At 43.0% G+C, this 22,190-nt stretch overlaps 1 pseudogene; it reads left to right on the forward strand.

The window, feature by feature from the left end:
• Window positions 1-242: 242 nt before the first annotated feature.
• LOC123463606 lies at window positions 243-1,198 on the forward strand (annotated as a pseudogene).
• The last annotated feature ends 20,992 nt before the right edge of the window (window positions 1,199-22,190 follow it).

Here is a 22,190-nt window from a genome sequence, read left to right on the forward strand (position 1 = left end):
TCACCTTAACAATACAAATCATTGAACAAATACCTCTGCAGTGAAGAGTGGAGCCTTTAGGGTAGCTGCCCAGTAGAGGAATAACTGGGTCAGTTAGTAGGTCTATTTTCATCTTTTTCAAGAGGTCAACAGTAAATGTTTTTTGTTTTAATTACTATGTTTATTTATTTCGTCTGAAAAAGAAATGAATATTGACAGTCCTTTTGTGTGTCCTTTAGGTAATATAATTGCCTCTTGAGAATATGACCTCATGGATTCACTCCACAGAAACAGTAAACAATGTGACTGAGTTCATATTCTGGGGCCTTTCTCAGAATGCAAAGATGGATGAAGCATGTTTTGTGGTGTTTTCTTTCTTCTACATGGTCATTGTTCTGGGAAACCTCCTCATCATGTTCACAGTGTGCCTCGGTAACCTCTTTAAGTCACCCATGTATTTTTTCCTCAACTTCTTGTCATTTGTGGACATTTGTTACTCTTCAGTCACAGCACCCAAGATGATTGTTGATCTGTTAGCTAAGAAAAAAACCATCTCCTATGTGGGGTGCATGCTTCAACTCTTTGGAGTTCATTTCTTTGGCTGCACTGAAATCTTCATTCTCACTGTCATGGCCTACGATCGTTACGTGGCCATCTGTAAACCTTTGCACTATATGACCATCATGGACAGAGAGAGATGCAATAAGATGTTGCTGGGAACATGGGTCGGTGGATTCTTACACTCCATTATCCAAGTCGCTCTGGTAGTGCAACTTCCCTTTTGTGGACCAAATGAGATTGATCACTACTTCTGTGATGTCCATCCAGTTCTGAAACTTGCCTGCACGGATACCTATGTTGTCGGTGTTGTTGTAACAGCCAACAGTGGCACCATTGCGCTGGGCAGTTTTGTCATTTTGCTAATTTCATACACCGTCATTCTGGTGTCTCTGAGAAAGCAGTCAGCTGAAGGCAGGCGCAAAGCTCTCTCCACCTGTGGCTCCCACATCGCGGTGGTCATCATCTTTTTCGGTCCATGTACTTTTATGTATATGCGACCTGACACTACCTTCTCAGAGGATAAGATGTAGCTGTATTTTACACTATCATCACCCCCATGTTAAATCCGCTGATTTATACTCTGAGAAATGCAGAAGTAAAGAATGCAATGAAGAAACTGTGGAGTAGAAAAATCTTCTCACAGGACAATGGGAAATAACTGAAACCAATTAGTTCTGCTGCATGATTGTCATTTTCCCAGCCTTGGTTAACTTCTTGGTGCAGTGAAACAAAATCAAATTCACTGGAGTTGGGGAAAATGGCGATGTAATAATATGGTCCTGAAATATGTTTGAAAGAGAAATTCTATTACTCAGACTCTAAAACATGATAACATTCAGATTTACTACTCCCTTATCTTCCCTTTTAACTTTTCTTGATTTCAAAATTAGACTGTTCTATGGAATGTTTAAGTTTTGGAAGGAGAGTTACATACCAGGCCCTCTATTGTACGTGTGAAGCAGGAATGACAACCTACACATATAAGCTCATACATTCTGTTAAAAATTAGTGATAATTATCATACATGAAGATAATGTAATCGGATCATAATCCCTTTCCAACATCTTCTTTTTACCCCTACCTTACCTATTTCATGCACTGAACTCATTCTTCTTTCCATTATTTTGATGACTTTCTTTTCACCCTTCTCCATTACCCATGTGAAAAGGTCAGTCTTGTGGAGGTTTCCTGAAAGTAGCGACAGACACTATGAGACCAGGGCTAACCAACTGTTCTCTAACAGGACCAGAGACACACAGTTTCTTCTTATGATTCGAAATTCTCTAGATGCATGCACCACTTTGTGCATCTGTCTGCACATGGGTACTGAGGCACTGACCCCAGGCTGCCATGCTTTGCAAACAAGGGCTTTACCTTCACTCCAGCACTTCACTTTGTGAGACTGACGTGCTGCCTACCACACTAAGAGGACGACCGGCATTCACTTTAAATCCTACCTGCGTTTTTCCTTCTTCTTCAGCTTTACTATAGTACAATTCTCTGACGAAAATGCCAGACGTTTAACATGATGTGAAGTTTGATGAGCATACAGTGTGAAATGAATGCTAGCCCCAAGTTAATTGTACACATAACATTTAGGTATCTTCTGTGTGTGACTGAATTTCAAGAGCATCCACAATCCATGCCTCTCTGCATACTTATCTTTCAAACCCTTACTACAAAGGCTAATGCAGCTCAGCTTATAGCATTTTAATGTTAATTTTAATGTTAATGTTAATTTTATTCCAAAATTCAAAATGCTTTCATATTCCACCATAAAACCAACTCTAAAAAAAATTTAAAAACACATGATGAGTTTATCTCAGTAATACCTCATTTCTGAGTACCAACTTCCCATAGTAGCTCCTGTCTAGGTGCTGGTAAAAAAAAAAAAAATTAGGAATAGCTTATGGAAGGAACGAGTTTATTTCTGGCTTTTAGTTCAAGGAGAAATTTCATCATGTGGAGAAAGCATGGCAAGAGCAGAAAAATAGATGCCATAAAACCATAGTAGCAGGCAGAAAATAGAGAGATTGAGTGGTCAGATCAGCCAAGTGGGGCTGCGTTAATACCAGATGCCTCAACTCCTCCAGTGACACACCTCTGCCAGCAAGTTTTCATCACTCAAAGACTTCAGCAACTGAGGATTAAATATGATGTTGAATCAACCACAGATATTTCGTGCTTTTCTACTATGTATGTAACCAATGTGTGCTCCTTTTACTGCAATTTTCTGTAGCTTGACTTCTTATATTAATCCATTCAAAGTTCATTACACAAATTATATTACAGTTTCATTATTTCAAGAACGTGTTTCAGTATAGGCTTTTTTGTAACTTTTTATTGACAATTTTCATACATGTACAAAATGTATTTTTTATTTATCATTTATTTTAAAGGAAAGAGAGAAAAAGAAAGAATGAGAATGGGTGTACCACGGCCTCTTGCCACTGCAAACAAGTTCCAGATACATGCACCACTTTGTGTGTCTGGATTTACATGGATAGTGGGGCATAGAAGCCCAGGCCAGCAGACTTCCAAGCAAGTGTCTTGACCACTGATCCATCTCTCCAGTCCCAAAAATATATGTTGATCTAATCCTATCTGTTGTGGGCAGTGTCATGTTGCTGGGATGAACACCCACATTAGGCACAGTTTAGAGAAGGAAAAGATTTACTTCAAGCTTACAGATGCAGGGGTGAGTTCTTGCAGTGATAGAACAAGCTGCTTCCATGCATCCAAGCAGAGCAACACAACCAAAAATACCTTAAAAACTGAAAGCAAAAAGCACTAATTGGCACCAAGAACCCAGCCAGAGCTCAGACCACGCTGCAAACTTTTGAGCTGGAGATCAGATTCATCCCCAGTGACACCGTAGGGTTGGGTTCCAGGCACCAGTGGACACCACCTCCAGCAAGATGGCTGGAGACCCAAGTTGCAACATTAATAAAACACCTGAGTCTACAGGGGACATACATTCAAATTACCATTCCTTCCCATTGCCTTATTGTTAGTTTTGCTTTTTTGAAAAAAAAATTATTTATTTACTTTCCAGCAAAGAGAAAGAGCAAGAGAATGAGAAGGGAAGGGTTGGAAATAGGTGCGCCAGGGCCTCCTGTCACTGCAAAAGAACTCCAGATGCATGGGCCACTTGGTGTATCAAGCTTTACATGGGTACTGGAGATTTTAACCCAGGCTGGCAGGGTTCAAAATCAAGCACCTTTTTTACTGTAAATCCATCCCTCCAGCCTGACTTTGAACTTCTGACCCACCTGGTTCCATGTCCCAAATGCGAGGATTACATTATCTAGACCACCGTGCCCAGTTTAAACAGTATTAGGGGTTTAATCCAGGATTTCATGCATGTTAGGAAAATTCTCTACCAATGAGATACATCCCAACCAACTGCTCTTGTTTCGATTTTGTTTTCTTTATCTCATGAATGATCAGCATTTTATTTATTAAAGAATGGGTCTAAAACAACACAGTAAGCCAAGCTGAAAAGAAAAGTTTTCAATAAACATTTTAACAAATAAAATTATAACTCATGTAATTATTAGTCACTCTGGGAAATTTTGATCTTAAAGTGTATGATGCACCCAAATGGCAATAGCACCCTTGTTTTCTGAAGAGTCAGTCATGTTTCTCATGTCTGCATAGAGTTCTTATCATTGTCTGATTTTCTGCCTTCTGATTAACTATTTATTAACAACTTCCAAAAATATAAATAATATACTAGGATGATAATCCCCTCTCAGTACTCTCGAACTGTTTCTTCCATCTTGTCTTCTAGATCAGAGTTTCTATCCTCCACTTTGATGACTCTATTTTGAGAGCCTCTAGAGAGTTTTGGACTTGTTCAATTAAGTTTGCACTTTCTACTACTTTTCTATGGATCCTTTCCATCACTCTGTCAAACTCCCTTTTCACATCATTTTCTGATTTTCTTGATGTATCTTGGAATTCATCCTTGCATTTCTTTATGTCTTCATTTAGTGTGGCCAGCTGATTTTTAAGGTCCTCTTTTTTTCCACTCTCCCTCAAAACTTTAACTCTCAACGAACTCCTTCCAATATCTTATCAAATTATTTTAGCTTAGTAATGGTTGCATCCACACAATTATTGGTCTTTTGTTGCTTTCCTGCAAGTTCTACCAGTAGGGTAGTCAGGCTTGCATTGCTCATAGCTTCAATTTGATGTTCTGATCCTAACAACTCTTCTATGTTTTGGTTAGATGCATTCATCATAGGACTGGGTGGTCTAACTGGGTTTTCTTGCATTTGATTTTTCATGTTATTTCTTTTGTGCTGTGGTCTGCCCATGACAGTGTATGGGCAGGTAGGTGGGTGGATCAGCCTGGGCTCTAGTGCAATGGGAATCTGAGGCAGCCTGGGGCAGTTGCCAAGCATCCTGGGCTTTGGCTCCCACTTGCCAAAGCCACCTATCTACTGCCTGATGGGGCACCAAAGTTGCCTGAATTCTCAAGTGGAACTTGGAGTGGGACTGAGGTACCAAGCCCTGAGGCAGCCCAAACTCTGGCTGGGAACACTGGGACCCAGAAACAGTCTGAGTTTCCCCGCCACAGGAGAATGTAGGATGGCTGGCCGGCAGACAGTTAGGGGAGGGCACCTGAGCTGGCACAAGTGAGAGACAGTGTGGGCTTGTGTGGCAGTTGTTGTGGGACTGGGCTTGCCTAACAGTAATGTGGGCAAGTGTGCAGAGCAGTTTAAGCTTCCACACACAGGGATCAATCGTGTGGGAGCGCGGAGAAGGGCACAGCGGCTGTAGGGGTGTGGAGCCGCAGCGGGGTGCGGGGAGCGGTCATGCTGAGTGGGGCCTTGGCAGAGGGGAGCAAAGGCTATTTGGTGTTAGGGGTGGTCTACCTGCCCTCGAGGGGATCCACGATTGCCTGTTCCCCCCCGCCACTGTGCCCTCCCACTGATTAAAAGACCCAGAAAACCCTTAATGTCTTGTCTTTCTTTTCCCAGGATTTGCAGCTCAGCTAGGTGGTCGCCATCTTGGTCGGAAGTCCCAAGGAGAAATTTTTAGTTTGATATAATCCTACTTGACTTTTTTCCCTGTGCTTTGGGGTTTTGCACAAATGTCTTTGAGAATTCCAACATCCAAATTATGTCTCTGTTTTCTTTCCATAATTTCACAGTTTGGAGAATCATGAAAAGCTTCGGCTGGGTCTAATGGTACAGGCAAGCAATCCAAGCTCTTGAGAAGACTGAGGCCCATCTGTGGAGAGTAGCAGGCCTGCCTCAGCAACTGAGACTCTGTCTTGGAAGAAATAAGTGTGAACAGGGCTAGTGATGGAGCTTAGTAATAGAGCAACTTTTGAAAGGCCCAAGAATTCAGAAGCTCAGAAATACTATCACGCTCCAAGGGGACCTTAAGCGGGCTCCCTGCATACCTCAAACTCCAGGCTTTACTCTCTGTTGGAAGCAAGTAAAGAATCCCTCTTCTCATTATATCAGAGCCCACTCCTAATATAAAACTAGGTAAAAGGGCATGAGATAGCCCTCAAGGATGGGAAATGAGTAATGAAGTGAACCACTTATTTGGTTTCTGTAAATAGCCTGCACTATAAGCCTTACACTATAAGCCTTAATAGCCCACACTGTTAGCCTTAGTAGCTCGCACCATAAGCTGTAGCAGCCTGCCTCAGACCACCAAGGTCATAGGAGGCTGATACCATACTCTGCTACCCCCACCTAAGGAATTACACAAGTGCTGACCTCCAAGGTCATAGGAGACTGGAACCACACTCTGCTACTCCCACCCAAGGACCTGCGCAAATGCTGACCACCAAGGTCATAAACTAATTGGCTTAGAAACTATGGGGTGGCACCAACTGACTGGCTAACACCCTGCGGGGCTCCTAATATTAGAAAATGATTGGTCTAAGGCACAGGCTTTGTTAGAAACCCTATAAAAACTGTCCTGTTCCTGCATTCGGGGCTCTGCAGTCCTCTACCCCTGTGAGGTGTACGACTGTGGGCCCCAGCGCGCTTGGAATAAAATCCTCTTGCAGTTTGCATCAAGACCGCTTCTCGTGAGTGATTTGGGGTGTCGCCTTATCCGGGCAGAGCGTGGGGGCCCCCTGCGGGGTTTTTTTCCTACACTTTCTAGCCTGCCTTGGCTCAATTCCGCTATGTAAGTTAATCTTCAATCTATTATGGTTTCATTTCTGTAAATAGTGATGAACATAGGCCTAGTCCCATTATAGTAATATGTGGATAATTTATTAGAAAGCTATTCTTTTTTTATTTTTTAAAGTACACTCATGTATACATTTTATATTAAGTGTATTGCCTTATAAATATGTATGTGATATTTTTGTATCTATATGAAGCCAAAAACTACAGATGACAACAAATTACATTACATTATTATTTCTGAGATTGTTTTAATTCACTTTATATAATTATCTCACTTGCATCTATTTTTCTAAGAACAATATGAATTGTTCTTCATTATGACTACAAAAGGAAATTAATATACATATAAGGTTCACGTTTTCCTGAAACATTCATCTGTTTTTAGATATCTCATTTGGTCCTTAATATAGTTCTTTGAATATTGCTGCAATAAACACTGGTGTTCAAGTATCTGTGTGGTATGTTGATTTAGTTTCTTTGGGTAAATATCTAAGGGTGGTACAGTTGAGTCATACAGCCCAGTTTTGATTAAGTTATTTTCTTATTGCTCAGTTTTTTGAGTTTTTTGTATATACTATATATTATTCATCTGTATAACATTAACCAAGAAAGTGAAAGGTCTATACAATGAAAACATAAAAGCACTCAAAATGAAATTGAGGAAGACTTGAAAAAAATGGAAAGATCCTTCATGCTCCTAGATTGTGAAGATGGTAATCCTACCAAAGACAATATACAGATTTAATGCAATTCCAATTAAAATCACAACATTAGCCAGGCGTGGTGGCACATGCCTTTAATCCCAGCACTTGGGAGGCAGAGGTAGGAGGATTGCTGAGTGTTTGAGGACACCCTGAGAATACATAGTGAATTCCAGGTCAGCCTGAGCTAGAGTGAGTCCCTATCTTAGAAAACCAAAAAAATTAAAAAATTCAATAAAATCACAACATTGTTCTTCACAGAACTAGAATAAATGATCTCAGAATTCATATGGAAAGGCAGAAGGCCTCAGATATCCAAGAATATCCTCAGCAAAAGAAATATCTCTGGAGGCATCACCATACCTGGTTTAAAGCTATATTACAAAGCCATAGTAATACAAGTGGCATGGTACTGGCATAAAAACAGGAGTATAGACCAACAGAATAGAACTGTGGACCTGGACTTTGGGTCAAGCAACTACAGCTACTTGATATTTGTCAAAGGCCCTAACAATCTAGTCTTGTAAAAAGATAGCATCTTCAACAAATGGTGCTGTACAAACTGGATAACCAAATGCAGGAAATTGAAACTTGATCCACACATCTCGCCATGCACAACATCTAAGTTGAAATGGAAAAGACCTCAATGTAAGACTAGAAACTCTGCCAGTCATGGTGGCACATGCCTTTAATCCCAGCACTTGGGAGGCAGAGGTAGGAGGAGCGCTATGAGTTCAAGGCCACCCTGAGACTACATATTTAATTCCAGGTCAGCCTGAGCCAGAGTGAGACCCTACCTTGACAAACAAAACAAAACAAAACAAACAAACAGAAGACTAGAAACTCAGCTGCTAATGGAATAAAATATAGGAGAAACTTTCCATGATATAGGAATGGGAAAAGACTTCTTGAATAAAACCCCAGTAGTACAGGATCTTAAACAGTCACTCAACCAATGGGATCACATGAAGCTGAAGAGTTTCTTCACAGGCAAGCATACAATAATCAAAGCCAATAGAATACCACCGGATGGGAGAAAATATTTGCTGACTATTCAACTGACAGAGGCCTAATCTCTAGAATCTACAAAGAACTCAAAAACCTAAACTATAGAAAGTCAAACAACCCACTCACAATATAGGGCAAAGAGCTGGACAGCCAGTTCACAGAGGAAGAAATACAAATGGCAAACACACATGAAGGTCTATTGTGCTTCCAAGTGAATTTTAGTTTAATTTTCTTTTTCATAAAGAATGTTGTTGGAGCTGGAGAGCTGGATTAGTGGTTAAGCACTTGCCTGAGAAGCCTAAGGACCCTGGTTCGAGGCTCGATTCTCCAGGACCCACGTTAGCCAGATGCACAAGGATGCACACACGTCTGCCATTCGTTTGCAGTGGCTGGAGGCCCTGGTGTGCCCATTCTCTCTTTCTCTCTCTGCCTCTTTCTCTCTGTTGCTCTCAAATGATAAACAAAGAAACAAAAAAAAATTTTAAAAAGAACGTTGTTGGCATTTTGATAATGAAGGCATTGGATCTGTAGATGGATTTGGGTCAGATAGCCATTTTAACAACACTGTTTCTTCAAATTCCTAAGCAGGAGAAAGCTTCATCTTTTAGTGTTTTCTGGAATGTGCTTCTTGAGTACTTAAAGTTTTCACTGTAAAAGTATTTAACTTCCTTGGTTAGATTTATTCCAAGATATCTTTGAGGGCACTATGAATGGGATTATTTGCCCATTTGCTTCTTTAGCATGTTTGTCATTGGTATATAGGAGGGCTACTGATTTTTGAATGCCAATCTTGCATTTCTTTAATTCTCAGAGTTTTCTGGCGAAGTCTTCAGGACACATATAGAGTCATATCATCTGCAAGTAACAAAAATTTTACTTATTCCTCTCTTATTTGCAACCTTTTATTAACTTCTCTTGTCTTATTGTTATAGCTAAAACTTCCTTCCAGTATTCTACTGAATAAGGGATAAAGTGGGTACCTGTGTTTGTTCCTGATTTTTTGTTAGAATGATTCAATTTTTTTCCTGTTGATTACAATGTCAACTATTGCTTTCCTGTGCATAGCCTTTATTATGTTGAGGAATGTTTTTTTAACTAGTTTCTTCAGGTGTCATGTTGAATTTTTTTTTAATTTTTATTTATTTATTTGTGAGTGACAGACACAGAGAGAAAGTCACATAGAGGGAGAGAGAGAGAATGGGTGCACCAGGGCTTCCAGCCTCTGCAAACGAACTCTAGATGCGGCGAACCCCCTGACCATCAGGAGAAGAACGACCAGCAAACGAAGATCCTTCTTGATCACACTTTATTGGAGAGCCTCTTGGTTAACAGGAAAGCTGATGGCGAGGGGCGAGGGGCCCAGGAGTGTAGCTGCTTTTATAGGGCAGAATACTATGGGGCGCCTGCTGATTGGCTGCCATAGGCTCACCCGCCCAACAGGAGCCACGGGATAGGCTCAGGACAAGGTGCTGCCTAAATAAGGAATTGTTTACCTCAAGACTGGCAGGAAGCTAGTGCCATTTTGTAATGGCATCTGCATTGGCTCCCTACAGTTCCCCCTTTTTTATTAACTTATGGCATAGCTCAGAAAAATAGCCACCTTCCCGATCAGGTCCGCACCTCATGATGTGTTGACCGATCAAGGGAAGAAGTTCAACCTCCCCTTCCTCAGTGCAATGGGACAGATCCCCTGAGAGTGCAAAGGCGGCAGTCAAATGAAAGCTACCAGATCCCTGCCCATCCTCATGCAATGGGTACTCTGAGACCCTGAGGGTGCAAGGGCCAGGGGAGCTATTTGCCTTTTAAAGCTGACAGCCAAATTTGGGGGGAGGAACCACTTTCCAAGGCAGTGAGCGCTTGAGAAATGACCATCTTTTCTCTCTTGGTCTGGGTTCTCAGGCGGCAAATCAACCAGAGGCAAAGTACGCATCCTCCCAGGCAGCACACTAGGAACATTCCCACTCCTACCCCTTTCTTAAAATGACAGCTAGAAGGAAGCATTGGTGTAATTACTAAAAGAGAAGTTACTAAGAACAAACAGAAACGGTGGATGAACACACACCGGCGCAGGGGCAAAGGAAGTATTCCTCCCACAGCCATGTCCAATGTCATTAACACCCCCAGATGTATTGAGGCGCTTCCAAGACATCCCTTCATCTTGTGTTTCTTTCTCTTCCAATTGATTCTCCATATGGAGGGTCCTGGACACATTATTGCAAGCTACAAGTCCTCCTTGTAACAGTACAAAGGGTGTAAAGTCCGTGCAGCTGCCATTTTTCCCACACAAAATCCACTTTGAAAATGGAGTTGTAAAGAAGCGAGGGAAGACCGTGGCAGAATGGAGCACCGGCATAAGTTTGGGAAAGGTTGACAGAATACCCCAACGTGGCTCTCCTTCAATGGATTCCAGGCACAGGAGGAAGATTATCCACAAGACCTTCATCATCTCCGCCCTGATGGACATCACTGTCTCCTGGACCCTCCTCCGGAGATCGCTTGACTGTCCTCACCAGCCGGGCTGGAACCCAATGAGGGGAATCCTGTTCCTGTGGAAAAACACAAACAGCTCCCCTGGATCTTATTACAACAAGATCCGGTCCTTTCCATTTATTATCTAAGACATCCTTCCACATCACCATCTCACTGGATGATTGAATCACATGTTGACTGTGCCTGTCAGCTGCAGATTTAAGGGTAAAAAGGGCTAAAGACACTCTTTCCTTGGGAGTTGCATTTTCCGCTATACCCCCTTTTTGTTTAAATAAAAGAGCTTTTAGACTTTTATTGGCTCTTTTTACTATACCTTGACCTTGTGGGTTGTAAGGAAGGCCAGTGGTATGAGCAACCTGCATTTGGGCACAGAAGGCTCGAAAGCCACCAGATGAGTACGCTGGGCCATTATTAGTTTTTAGGCGGTGTGGCTTTCCCCAAGCAGCCCAGGCCTCTAGGCAGTGAGTTTTGTCATGAGAGACCTTCTCACTTGCCAATGGTGAGGCAAAAATAATACCTGAGCACGTGTCCACTGAGACATGTAGGTATTTTACTTTCCCAAACTCTGGAAGATGTGTTACATCCATTTGCCAAAGGTCTCCAGGACGTAGGCCCCGGGGGTTAACACCCACATGTGGGGAGGGTAGAAAGGTGACACAAGACTGACAAGATTTTACAATGTCTCGTGTTTCATTTCTAGAAATAGAAAATTTCTTTCTCAAGGTGTTTGCAGGAGCATGATATAGTCTATGGAATTCAGTAGCTGAAGCTTTTGTATCTTCCAGAGAAATCATGGCGAGCCTAGTGGCCCAGTCCACGAGGTCATTAGCCTGTGATAAGGGGCCAGGCAGCAACGAATGTGCCCGAATATGAGTTACATAAAAAGGGCAAGTTCGCTGCAAAATTAAAGACTGAAGTTGTAAAAGAATATTAGACACTAGACTAGCAGAGCGAACCGAAGCGGCAATCTCTAGGCCAGCAACCGCATTAGCTACATATAGGGAATCCGTGAACAAGTTAAAAGAAGTAGAGAATGTCCGAAAGACCTCCAAAACAATTAGGCATTTAACAATTTGAGGGGAATCGGGTCTAAACATTCTTACAATAGGCTCTGAGCCCTGTACCAAGTAGGCCCCACGACCAGACTTTGAACCATCAGTAAAGATGGCAGGGGCTGATGTAATAGGCTCTTGAGCAGTGATTTTAGGAAAATACACCAAATTATTTTCAACAAAAGACAAAATAGGGCTCTTTGGATAATGATTATCTATGACATTTGGGAAAGCGCACATGAGAATGTTCCAATCATCTATAGTGCCAGACAAGAGCTTTACTTGTTCCTTAGTATAAGGAATGATAAGTTTGTCAGGCAACTTTGCAAAGTGTATTAAGCAATATTTAAGCCCCAAACAAGCCTGTCGGGCTACCAGCTGTGGAAAATATTGGAGAGTGCGGGCTCCCAAGGAGTTTCCATGAAGCCATAATAGAGGTCCCTCCTGCCAGATCACTCCTGTAGGGACATCTTTAGTTTTTAGGATGCATAAAAGAAGTGGTTTAGAAGGATCAAACCGATCAAGTTGTGCTTTACTAAGTGCCTCTTCAATCTTATTAAGTGCCTCACGGGCAGGTTGTGTAAGCGTGCGAGGAGACATAACATCGGGGTTGCCTTCAAGAATGGAGAAGAGCGGCAACAGCTCTGATCGAGGCACATGAAGGAATCCTCGCAACCAATTAATATCTCCCAGTAACTTTTGAAAATCATTGAGAGTATGTAAATGGGAGGTGCAAATGCACATCTTTTGTGGCCTCACAGAACAAGGGCTAATGACAGACCCCAGAAAGGTAACAGTATCTGTCTGTTGAATCTTTTCAGGGGCAATGGTCAAGCCATAATTCTCTAAGGCCTGAATAACTCTTTGAAAAGAGGAATGTAGGGTAGCCAATATGGGGGCTGTTAACAAAATGTCATCCATATAATGAATCATGCGAAGAGAAGGGAACTCCTGGCGGACAGAGGCCAACGCAGCATCTACAAAAAGCTGACAGATAGTAGGGCTGTTAGCCATTCCTTGTGGCAACACACGCCACTGGAAACGAGCATCCAGCCTCTCATGATTAACTGAGGGAAGAGTGAAAGCAAAACGTTCCCTATCTTGAGGGCAAAGCGGTATAGAGAAAAAACAGTCCTTAACATCTAGAACTATGATAGGCAATCCCTTGGGCAGGGCAGAAAGGGCTGGGAGGCCTCTTTGAACAGGCCCCAGAATCTGTATTTGGGCATTAACCGCTCTCAAATCATGGAGCAATCTCCATTTGCCTGATTGTTTTTTAATCACAAATATTGGGGTGTTCCAGGGGGACACAGAAGGCTCTAGATGGCCAAGATTCAACTGTTCTTGGACTAAGACTCTTGCTGCTTCCAGTTTTTCCTGTGATAGGGGCCATTGAGGAACCCATATGGCTTTGTTAATTAACCAAGGAATGGGCACCTGGACTCTCTCAGAAGCGGCGTTTTCAACAGCCCCTAGGAAAAACTCAATCCAGAGCGGCCCAACTTTTCTTTTGGGATGATTGGGTCTGGATGTCCCTGGAGGAATTTTCCCAGTCCCTGTTCTGGGACAAAGCCTTGTATTTTCATCATATTTTTACTAGCCTCTGAATAGTCATTAGTCAGACGGAGGCGCAACTGGGACTGAATGTCCCGACCCCACAAATTGATTGGTACTGCCAATACAAAAGGCTGTATTTTTCCCTTCTGTCCCTCATCGGTGTACCAGGTTAATTCTTTTGCGCTCATCTGGGGTGTTTCTGCATATCCCAGTCCTTGAAGGGTCTGAGAAGATTTCTGCAGGGGCCAAGACTTGGGCCAAGAATTCATTTGAATTATACTTCTATCTGCACCTGTATCAACCAGGCCTGAAAATGTCTTTCCCTCTATGGTCAACTGTAAAAGTGGTCTCTGATCTAATTCTAGCGATAAACAAGCCAAGTCTATCCCAGTATACCCAAGACATCCATCTCCCCTCTCTCTCTGCTGGGCCGGGAATGAGGAATGAGTAGAAGGCAAAATCAACAATTGAGCAATACGATCTCCTGGTGCAATAGACACAGCCCCATAAGGGGAATGACAGAGAATCTTTATTGTGCCCATATAATCAGGATCAATGGCTCCAGGGAAAACAAGCAATCCTTTTAAAGTTGATGATGAACGTCCTAAGAGGAGGCCCACGGTATCCTTTTGTAAAGGTCTGCGGACATCAGTCTCTATGGCTAGTATACCCATCTTAGGGGTCAGGACCTGTCCGGAGGCGGCACAGAGGTCCAACCCTGCGGAGCCTGATGTGGCTCTTCTGAGTGGGAGGACGGCGGCGGGCCCAATGTTGGGACTGGCGCCTGGAGTGCCCCATAAATTTGTGGGCCCTGGGGACGGGGGCCCCTCATTCCGTTTTTTGACTCCTGAGCACGTTGAAGGGGAGGTATAGGTAGACCATTAATATCTTTCACTGACCTACACTCATTAGCCCAATGATTACCCTTCTTACATCTTGGGCAAGTACCAGGTGGTCACTGCTTTGGTCCCTCCCTGACTAGGGGGGCAGATTCCCCAGCCTGAGGGCATTGACGCTTAAAATGCCCAAGCTGTCCACATTTAAAACATCCTTTTGAATTTTGAGTCTGTTGAGACTTTGTGGCAGCAAGAACTGCAGCGGCCAGGCCTGCATTAGATAGTGGCCCGCCAATTTCACGACATGCTTTGATCCAGGCCTCAATTCCCTTTTTTCTGACTGGGTTTATAGCTCTCTGACATTCCTTTGTGCTTTGCTCTTATATCAATTGGAGCACAAAGGGCATGGTATGATCTGCAGTACCTATAGTTTTCTCAGCAGCCTCCATCAATCTGGCAGCGAAATCTGCAAAAGGTTCTGTTGAGCCTTGTATAATTTTTGTCAGGTTGCCAGCTACTTCCCCCTTATTGGGGACATCTCTCCATGCTCGATAGTGAATGTCATTAACCTGTTGATATACCTCTATGGGAAAATTTACTTGGTCAGCCATGTGAGGGCTGAGCCCCAGGAGCATGTCAGCTGTCCATCCCGGATGGCCATTCTGGATATTTTGTCTAGCCTGTGTCTGAGCATTATCTGTAACCAAAGATTTCCACTCAAGGAACTGGCCTTTTGAAAGACAAGCCTTTGCCAACTCTGTCCAATCTGTAGGAGTTAAAGGAGCTGTAATGATTCTGCGCAATAGCGCAACGGAATAATCTGCACCTGGTCCAAAATCCTTGACAGCCTGAACCAAATCCTTTAGTTGTTTATAGGGAACTGGTTCATGTCTCCTTTGTTGAGTTACTGGGTCCTCAAAAACGGGAAAAGCAGAGGCCAGCCGCGACCAGGTTTTTGTTTTAATGAAGCGGCATGTGTCCCCAGGGGAGGTTTTAATGAAGCGGCATGTGTCCCCAGGGGAGTTATAGGGTGGGGGTGCGGAAGGCTCTAGGGACTGTAAAGGACTACACCCTTGGCCTTTAGGCCCCTTTGTCTGCTCCCTTTTATAACAGGCGGTGGCCTCCTTTAGTCTTTCCTCTTCCCCTTTAAATAATTCTTCTTCTTCCTCCTCTGCAGAATCGGAGCTAGCCTCCTCATCTGTGTCAAGTACATTTGCATGTGTAAGCTCTTCAATAGGAGGATAGAGCCTGTTAAAGGCTCCTCTTTCCCCCGGGGGGGGGGGGGGGAGCAATTATAGATTTTACCTGTTTCTCTGAGCTCATCTTGTAAACTTTTTTCTTTGTTTAATCCCTTCTTTTTTATTTTTTTTCTTTTTCTAGGCCTAGTTTTTGACTCCCCATTTGAATCTGACTCAGAAAGGCTATCCTGATGCCTTGCGAGAACTTCCCGTCCCCTTCTAATAAGTTCCATGTGGTTTTCTTTACTTAAGCAAGAGTGAATCAGCCGCCAAAACGGCAGTGTACCCTTACCAATTCTGTCCTCTTGTTTTGCTGCCTCCAATTCTCTACGTAATTTCTCCCAAGTAGGGAGAGAAAGGTCCCCTGAGACCACAAACCAGGGCGCAATTGTATCTAGGTCTTTAACAATCTTTTTAATTGTTGCAGAGGAGACCCTAATGTCCCTCTGCTTAAGCAATTCCTTTATCGGCTGGACAAAGTCAACAGTCACAAAACTCGCACCCTGAGAATTGCCCATGTTGCGCTCACAGCAAACGACAAAGACAACAAACCACACAGGAATGAAAATAAGAAGGACCAGGTAGGGATCTAAGTAAAAAAACATTATGACTGGGGATGACTTACCGACGTCTTCCTCTCCGTGTGTCAAGTTCTGGATCCTCTTCGGCCCCTCGCCCGGTGACCACAAAACACCCGGCGTTCCCGGGTTTCGGTACCACTTTGGGGCGAGCCCCTGTCCTGCAGGGAAAGAACGACCACCAGACGAAGATCCTTCTCGATCACACTTTATTGGAGAGCCTCTTGGTTAACAGGAAAGTTGATGGCGAGGGGCGAGGGGCGCAGGAGTGTAGCTGCTTTTATAGGGCAGAATACTATGGGACGCCTGCTGATTGGCTGCCATAGGCTCACCCACCCACAGGAGCCACGGGATAGGCTCAGGACAAGGTGCATCAAGCGCATGCACAACCTCAAGGGAGGTTGCTGCCTAAATGAGGAAGTATTTACCTCAAGACTGGCGGGAAGCCAGCATCATCTTGTAATGGCATCTGCATTGGCTCCCTACAGTCCTCCTCACAGGAACCCACTGGTGTATTCATGACTCCACAATAATCACTAATTTCCCCATTGAGGAGGAGGGAACAAAAGAGGATAACTCAATGGGAACATGACCAACTTGTATAATGCTCATATCTTAAAGATCCCAATTAAGATTATACAAATAAAAATTGTAAATGTCAAAGTATTGAAGTAAAAGTTAGATAATGTGCATTTTAACTTTTAAAAGTATATAATATCAGGGAATGTATTACAGTCACCTCAGCCTAGGCTTGGTCCATAAAATGTTCCCCATAATAATTAATCTGCTTGAGCCATTGATTAGCCAGGTGAATGTGACCCAGCAAAGTGTCCAGGAAGCCCAGAGACTGAACACAGGGAATGATGGTGTGGACCTATTTCTGGGAATCAAAGCTTGGAGGAGAGCTGTGTAGATCTGCTTGAATAAGCATACTAGCATTGGATGAAGTGTGAATGTAAAATAAATCTTTGTTTAAACTAAGCCAATGAGATTTAGTGCCATGTTATTTCATTTTGTCATTTCCAAGCCATGCCAATAAACACAGGAAGCTAACAGAGTATCTAAGAAAGCAAGAAATAGGAGGGGTAAAGATGTGGGCACCTAGAAAGCGGTGGACTTTATTGATGGCCCCAGTTGATGCCTTGTGTGGCGTTTGTTGCCATGCTTCCAGCTGCACTTGGGGGCTGGACCGCTTACCATCTTCTCCCTTCGGTGCTTCCTCAACCTCCTTCCCATAATGTCCCCATCCCCCATGAGCCCAGTGGGTGGAGTCTATACAGCTGTTAGGTTAGGGTTGAGGACCATCATTACTGCGTGTGGGTGTGCTTTCCAAGCCGGGTGAGCACGAGACCGCCGAGCTAGCTGAGTGGCTACTGGGGTGGCAGCACATCACACAAGCCATGAAAACAGAGTGCTGCCAATCACATCTGCCCTTTGTCGTTAACACTCTGATGAAAGTGAGTGTCAATGGATGAGAAAAGCACATGCAGAGTCTAGTCCACAAATAAGAAACAGCGTAAACATCATTAGCAACCATCAGTCATGGGCTACCTCTGGCTTATCTTGTTGGGAGTGTGAGAAAACTTCTGAATCTCAGTTACCTCCCCCTAAGTGTATGATGTCTACTATAATGACCAAGGCTCAAAGGAAAGGATAGTGTGTGTTCTGTGCCCTTCTATTTGGCAAAGTTCCATATGCACGATGTCCAGTTCTTGTGACTTAGGCCCCTCCTGGGTGAAGGATAAAGCACAGGGAAATAATACAACATTGAAAATGTGTTTATTTTCTGAGATGGATCTTAACTCTTGTTTTCTACCTTTTCTTGCTTATTTACTAATTTATCTAGTTGCTGCTCTCTTTGTTTTCTTTTTTGTTTCTTTTTTTGATGTGTGTGTGTGTGCATGCTTATATGTGTGAGTGTTTGTGTGTGCTGAGGCAAATGTGTTCAGGTCAGAGGACACCCTTGGGCATGTCCTTATCTTCCACCCTGTTTGAGTCAGGCTCTTTCATTGTTTACTGCAGCATTTTCCCAGTTAGCTCACCTGTGAGCCTATGGGACTTCTTTTTCAGCTTTCTAGATCACCTGTAGGCATGCTGGGATTACAGATACCCTCTATGGTGACCTGTATTTATGATTTTTCGAGGTAGGGTCTCACTGTAGCTCAGGCTGACCTGGAATTCACTACATAGTCTCTGGGTGGCCTAGAACTCACAGTAATCCTCCTACCTCTGCCTCCTGAGTGCTGGGATTAAAGGTGTGCGCGACCACGCCTGGCACAGTGTCCACCCCTATGTGGGTTCTGGGATATGACTCATCTCCCCGAGACATAATTCTATTTTCTTTAAAATAAAATAATATTCGATCTATACAGACTCTCAAATGTTATACCAAATAATAATTAATAGGTTTCCTAAGATTTCTTTTTTGGATTTTATGCACCTTTGATATAATAAGTGGCCAGAGGGAGAGGAAGGGAGTACAGAGACACACATGTGCATTCCTGGTTCTAGGTGGCACAACGTGAAGATGTTGAGGACTTGCAACATGCCTCGGAGGGCATCATTTGAGAATGAGGAAGTTGAAAAAGTCAGGCAGCACTGGGTTCATGGAGGGCCATAGATTGTTTGTTGGTCACCTTTTTTTAAAAAAAAAAAAAAATTATTTGCAAGAGGAGAGAGAGCACCAGGGCCTCCTGTTACTGCAAATGAACTCCAGACATGTGTGCCACTTTGTGCATCTGGCTTTACGTAGGTGCTAGAGACTCGAACCCTTGGCCAGTATGCTTTGCCAGCAAGTGCCTTCAATGCTGAGCCATCTCTCCAGCCTCAGTCGGCTTTTCATAGCTATAACAGGATACCTGGGACAAGTTAATGGAGGAAAAGTTTGTTTGGGCTCATGGTTTCAGAGGTTCCAGCTCCTAATCAGCAGCTGGATTTACTGCTTCTGAGAAACAGGGAGGCAGGTCATCATGACGGGGAGTGTGTTGTAGAGCAAAGCTGGAAATGCGCAGAGTGAAGGGAAAGAAGAAGAAGAGAGGAGGGGACGAGAGAGAGACAGAGAGACAGAGAGAGAACATGGGGGAGAGAGCAGGGACACATTATCGCCTTTAGAGGCATGCCCTTGGTGATCTATTTTCTCCAACTAGCCCCCATCTCTGAAAATTTGTACCATGTCCCATTAATGTCACTGATTTTTATAAACCAACTAATGGATTAATCTATTAATGAAGTGGGAACCCTTATGGTCTGGTCACATCTCAAAAGCTTCATCTCTGAACAAAGATTTCAACACATAAGACTTTTGAGTATATTTAAGATTCAAACCATAACAAGTTAGATAAAGCAAAATTTTAGAAGAATTTTTGATTCACATTTTAAAAAATGACAGTTGATGTAACACACTAATGATTATGGCACAATTTGGTTTTGGTGTGAGAGCTACTGATTTAGTCATTTACTCATTATTTATTTATTATGTATTTTTAAAGTGAATATACAAAATGATGAGTTTAATAATGGCTTTTTCATATATATATGTATATATATGTCATATTTTAAAAATATTTATTTAAGAGGTAGATAGATAGAGAGAATGGGTGCACCAGGGCCTCTATCCACTGCAAACAAACTCCAGATGAATGCGCCATCTTGTGCACCTGGCTTACACAGTGTCTGTGGAATCACACCGGGGTCCTTAGGCTTCACAGGCAGGTGCCTTAACTGCTATGCCATCTCTCCAGCCCATATTTTGTTTTTATTCATTCCTTCCACATTGCCTTCCCCCTTTCCTTCTCCTCCCACCTGGCTGGTCCTCTTCCTCCTCCCATATAGTCTCATTTTCTGCTTTCATGTCAGATATATTCTATTGGTCTCTTTTCCCCCCTCCACCCTCCCTTAATTATGAATTCTTCTGCTCCTTTGAGGTTACTGCTGTCTTTTAATTTTTTGCATGTGTGCATATAAAGTATATGTGGTATGTGGTGTATACGTGTATGTGTGTGTAGGTGTGCATGGCCCATGTACTGTGTGGAGGCCAGAGTAGAATGTTCGATGTTCTCTTACTGCTCATTTGTGTGTTTCTTTCCTTGAAAGGGGTCATTTCTTTAACCAGGAGTTTCTGTTCACCAGCCAGCCCCAGCTCTTCCCCCACAGACTGGTGTTACAGACATGCATGACCATGCCCAGCAAAATTTGGAGCTTCAGAGAGTTGAAACAGGTCATCTGGGGCCCGAGAGGCCCTCATGCTTAAGCAGCCATCACTCTTAACTGCTTGGACCATTTCCCAACCCAATTATTGTTCTTTTGAAGGAAAAAAATATTTTCATAAGACTTTGATTTTTATGAGAGTAAGGTTCTGCATCTGTGATCATAAACTGTAGGATTTCCTATAATCTGCTTTCTCTGTGGCATCCATTGGCCATGAGACTCAGCGCGGGACCAGGATGCCAGAAAGAAAGAAAGAAAGAGAAGACTGGGGAAGCAGAGAAAGCTGGTGAGGAATTTGGCTATGTGGACTACAGTGATGTTAATAATAGTTGTGGTGGTAGCAAATACCTAAAAGCCAGGTCCTGTGTGTAGGCAGCATTCTAAGCATTTGTATGTTGGATCTCATTTTCCCTTTCATAATGACCATCAAAGGTAGGGACTATTTTATGCCCATTTTAAAGACGAGCAAATGGAGTCTGTTGCCCACACAGTGGTATAAGTGGAACAATTTACCCCAAAGGAAAGATGAGGAACAGAAATATGGGTGGGAATAAATTCCTGCAGACAGATGCAGACTGATGTTGAGTGTTGAGCTCTTTCATTTGGATAGGAATGCATGACCATGGAAGGCTAGAAACCCTGAGGTTACTGCCTCTGCCTGTTTGTCAGATGCCCACCATGTGTTCTCAGACCTTGGACCTAAGCCAAGGCAGGGTCTCAGAGGAGTGTGGTGCTCAAATGTACTGATCCGATGCCAAGTTCATCCAGCTTGGAAGGTGGAGGAGAGTGTTTACTGTTAGTAGCTGACTCTCCATCTCAGACACCCAGGGTAGATACCTTCAACTTATTCTAGTTTTCAGGGAAGGAAGGAAGGACAATAGAGTTATGGTCTTCCCTATCTGCTTGGGTTATATATTTAGGGAGTTCATCCAAGAGGACAAACAATGGGACATTAGAACTGAGATCATTTAAGAGGCAGAAAAGTTAATTCCCCTTCCCCTTATCCTCTGTTCCTCTCTCTGACTCCAGAGCCAGAGAAGAAGGGAACAGGATATTGGGCAGCTGCAGGTGAATTGGAGCTGTGGTGGTTGCTACATGCAGCATACTGAGAACTGTTCTTAAGGCAGAGTCCAAAATTTGAACTGGTATTTCAGAAATTTCCAATCCTTTTGGCTTTTTTCCCCTAGATAAAATGCCTAAGCAAGAGGATAAAGATGTACCTTATTCAAATCTTTCAACTTGGTCATACAAGTAAGTTTTCTTTCACTTCTGATAATGTATCTGTTGAATTCAAATTTTCTATTATTTCTTATGTTAAAAGGTAACAAAATCACCTGATAAACTTTTTGTAATCACTTTAATTTTACTTCTCTCTCTCTTTTTTTGAAGCAAGTCCAACAAACTAGCCTTTTCTTAAATGAGAGAGAGAGAGAGAGAGAGAGAGAGAGAGAGAGAGAGAGAGAATTGGCACGCCAGGGCCACCAGCCACTGTAATGGAACTCCAGACGTGTGTGCCACCTTGTGAGCATGTGTGACCTTACACACTTGTGTAACCTTTGTGCATTTGACTTATGTGGGATCTAAAGAGTTGAACATAAGTTCTTAGGCTTTGAAGACAAGTGCCTTAACTGCTAAGCCCTTGTTTCTCTTTTAAAGCAATCAGTCCTCCTTGTATATGTGTGTATCCATGTACATATGGGTTCATGTGTGGGAGTGTGTGCATGTGTGTGCCCCTGTATGATGGTGGAGGTCAGAGGAAACTTCTGGTCCAGCCAACTGTGTTACCTGACTCTGTTGCTATTGTTCTTTTATATGGTTTA

Source organism: Jaculus jaculus, chromosome 1 (assembly GCF_020740685.1).
Source record: "Jaculus jaculus isolate mJacJac1 chromosome 1, mJacJac1.mat.Y.cur, whole genome shotgun sequence".
Taxonomy (NCBI): Eukaryota; Metazoa; Chordata; class Mammalia; order Rodentia; family Dipodidae; genus Jaculus; species Jaculus jaculus.